Source organism: Benincasa hispida, chromosome 9 (genome assembly GCF_009727055.1).
Source record: "Benincasa hispida cultivar B227 chromosome 9, ASM972705v1, whole genome shotgun sequence".
Taxonomy (NCBI): domain Eukaryota; kingdom Viridiplantae; phylum Streptophyta; class Magnoliopsida; order Cucurbitales; family Cucurbitaceae; genus Benincasa; species Benincasa hispida.
In genome coordinates, this window is record NC_052357.1 from 17,297,120 (window position 1) to 17,301,075 (window position 3,956).

Sequence of the window (3,956 nt, forward strand, 5' to 3'; positions counted from 1 at the left end):
GTTGCGATGGCCTCTCCGCGACAGCTCTCTTTCCTCACTACACAATCGCCCACAAACTCCTACACGATCGCTTAGCTATTATAATTAGACGATCGCCTTCTCAAAACCTATACGATCGCCTACCTTTTACTATAGGATCGTATACCAAATGCTACACAATCGCATAGTGGAAGTACATGATGAGGGCACGCTGCAATGGCCTCACGAGAGCTCTCTTTCCCTACTACACGATCGCTTAACTATTACAATTAGACGATTGTCTTCTCAAAACCTATACGATCGCCTACCTTTTACTATACGATCATATACCAAATGCTACACGATCGCTAAGCTTTACTACACGATTGCATAGTAGAAGTACAAGATGAGGTCACGCTGTGATGGCCTCTCGATAGCTCTCTTTCCTCACTACACGATCGTCCACAAACTCCTACACGATCGCTTAGCTAAGAATCCGAATCTCTGCAGTGCGCGTCAGAATGATTTAAATCGTTGACCTCCTTTAAAACGAATCTGAATCTCTGCAGCGCGTCAGGGTCTCGTCCCATCCCACACTGTTTTCCCAACTCATGAGGTCGAGTTTTGAAAACTCGACCATTTAGCTTATAACCCCACCGTCTCTTCTCATTTTCTCACACTGCTTTCTCATTTTCTCACACTACTTTCGTTCCCTCATTCTCCTCACTGCCTTTGTTCTCTCATTCTCACTGCCTTCAGCAAATCTTCTTCTTCTCCTACATTCGTCCATTAAATTGTGAGGTTTGTACCTTTTACTATACAAAATTTCATTTTTTTTTTAAAGAACTATACATTTTGTTCCTATTCTCATACTATTTTATTTTTTTTTATAGTTTTTGTTGCTGTTTGGGAAACAAAGAACAAAAAAGGTAAGTTAAATTTGCGAGTTTACTATTTATTTATTACTAGTTTTATTATATTTTGTAGATCTATCATGTTGAATTCAATAATATTTACATATTGATGTTAATAGTTCTTTCTCTATTAGTGTTAATATTAGTAGTTGTTATTAGTGTTAATCTTATGGTTAGGATGTTATACCAACATGTTAATCTTAGTTATATTTTGTTTGTTTTTGTTTATATTTAAGTATAGTTTATTGTAAGAAATATACATAAATAAACTATAGTTTAAAATAGTTGATTTTCTTATGATATTTGAGTTTTCTAGTATTAACTTTGAAAATATAGTTTTAAATAGTTTTAAAAAGTTTAATTTTATTTTTTTTTATTTTGTATTAAATTTGAAAAAATAGTTTTAAAAAGTTTACCTCATTATAATGTTTAAAAAGTTGATGTTTATAGCTTAAAAATTTTAATATTTTTAGTTTAATATAAAATTATTATGATTTTTTGAAATATATTTCTTATGATATTTGATTTTTCTAGTATTAACTTTGAAAATATAGTTTAAAATAGTTTGAAAAAGTTTAATTTAATTTAATTTTTTATTTTATTTTAAATTTGAAAAAATAGTTTTAAAAAGTATACTTCATTGTAATTTGAAAAGTTTAATCTGTTGTTATGTTTAAAAATAGTTATAAAAAGTTTAATTTATTGTTATGTTTAAAAAGTTGATATTCATAAAACTTAAAAAGTAGATGTTTATAAATTAAAAAGTTTAATATTTTTAATTTAATATAAAATTATTGTGATTTTTTAATATACTTCTTATAAAAAGTATAATACAAAATTATTGTGATTTTTTTAAATAGTTTAATATTTTTAGTTTAATATTTTTTTACCCACAAACTTCTTATATTTCCTATATATATTTCTTATTGTGATTTTTATTGTGGTTTGTTTTTGTTTAAGTTTGATAACTAGTAGAACATTTAGTCATTTATTGTTTGTCTTTTTTTTTTTTTTTAGAAAATGGCGGGCAAATGCTTGGGATTTTTGTTATTTACAATGATAATATGATTGATGGTATTGACGGAGTTGACTATGACCAACCATCAAGTGGGAGTTTTAGCATAAATGTGAACCGTGGAATTGTATTTGAATAATTCATTGAAATGGTTGGGATGTCACTTAGTGTAGATATGGGAACAAATCAAATAGAAATAATATATAGACATCCTAACCTAGAACCATCAGGATCAATAAGGTTTATGTCATTCCCTATTTCGAATGCACAAGCTATGAACTTGATGTTCTCAATCGCAATGCCACTGCCGAATTTAATGCATTTGTATGTAAATGTAAATAGGATAGAAGTGGATATAAACTTGAATACATCATTTAGCCAGTTTGAAGATCCAACTAAATGTATTGATCCTAATCCGGAGTCAGTTGCATCGCCATGTGATAATGAAGATATGGTAGCTAACAATTTATATAAAGACTTCAAAACTGAAACGGATGATGAATTTGAAGAGTTAGATTTCGATGGTCGTGAACATGAGTTACTTTCAAATACATTCAACAATTTGGATATGAATGTACTGGATAGTATTCGAGAAAATGGCCCGATTGTAGCCCCTGTGGACGTTGGCAATACTCAATTGTATAAAGGGATGATTTGTCTAGACAAAGAAATGCTACAACACGCGGTCAAATGTTTTGCAATAAAATTTCACTCACCATGAGGTTTTTTAATCGACACCGACGATTTGGACAATTCGGTGTAAGAAGTGGAAGGAAGGTTGCAAGTGGAGACTTCGTGCAATAAAGAAAAACTCGCATGGCTTGTTCGAGATCTCTAAGTACGATGAGCAACATATATGATTTTATTCAGAACTAAGTCAAAGTCGTATGCAATTGGATTCATCAATGATTGCACTAGAGTTATGTGATACCGTAAGAGAAAAACCATCTATCAATGTGGCACAACTGCAATCCAACATCAAATCTAAGTTTGGATATCACGTTCCTTACCATAGGGTATGGGAAGGTAAAAGAAAAGCGTTGGCTAAAGTGTTCGGTGATTGGGATGAGTCTTACAAATTGTTACCCAGGTGGTTGTATATGGTTAAGCAGACCAATCCCGGAACACGTGTAGAGTGGAGAGTGAAAGAAACGCTTACTGAAGGCTATGTTATCCTAACTTCTATATTTTGGGCATTTGGTCCTTGTATAGAAGCTTTTAATAAATGTCAGCCGATAATTCAGATAAATAGTACATACTTATACGACAAATATAGAAGAAAATTGTTGATTGCTACATCAGTTGACTCGAATGGCCATCTTCTTCCACTTGCATTTTTCGTTGCTGATGAAGAGTCCGCAGACTCATTGGGATGGTTCCTGAAACACCTGAGAGAAATTGTAACACACAAAGAGATGTGTTTAATTTCATATCAACATGTTGGTATAATCGCAGTAGTGAACAATCCAGCAAATAGTTGGATGGGACCAAAATGTCACCATCGTTTCTGCTTACGACATATCGTCAGCAACTTTAATAAAAAGTACAGATTTAATACATTAAAAAATTATGTTTATCGTGTCGAGTGTCAGTTTCAAATTCGGAAGTTCAATAAAGTAATTGAAGATATCAAAGGAATAAATCGGAGCTGTCTAAGTTTTTTTGACAACATTAGTTTAGAGCAATGGACTCAAGCACATGATGGAGGATTCAGATATAGGTGGATGACGACAAATCTATCAGAGTGCATAAATGGAGTCCTTAAAGGAGCTCGAATGTTGCCTATAAATGCTCTTGCTAAGATAACATTCTTCAAATGCGTGAATTATTTCGAAAAAGAAAAAAAAAATAAATAAATGATGCATTGGAACGTCACGATAAATACACCCGGTAATATTATTATTATTATTATTATTATTATTATTATTATTATTATTATTATTATTATTATTATTATTATTATTATAATAGTTTAGGGAATGTGAAAAATTTAAATTTTATTTTTTTTTATTTATAAATTCATTATTGTATATCAATTTTTAATTATAATGTTATTTGGTATATTCAAT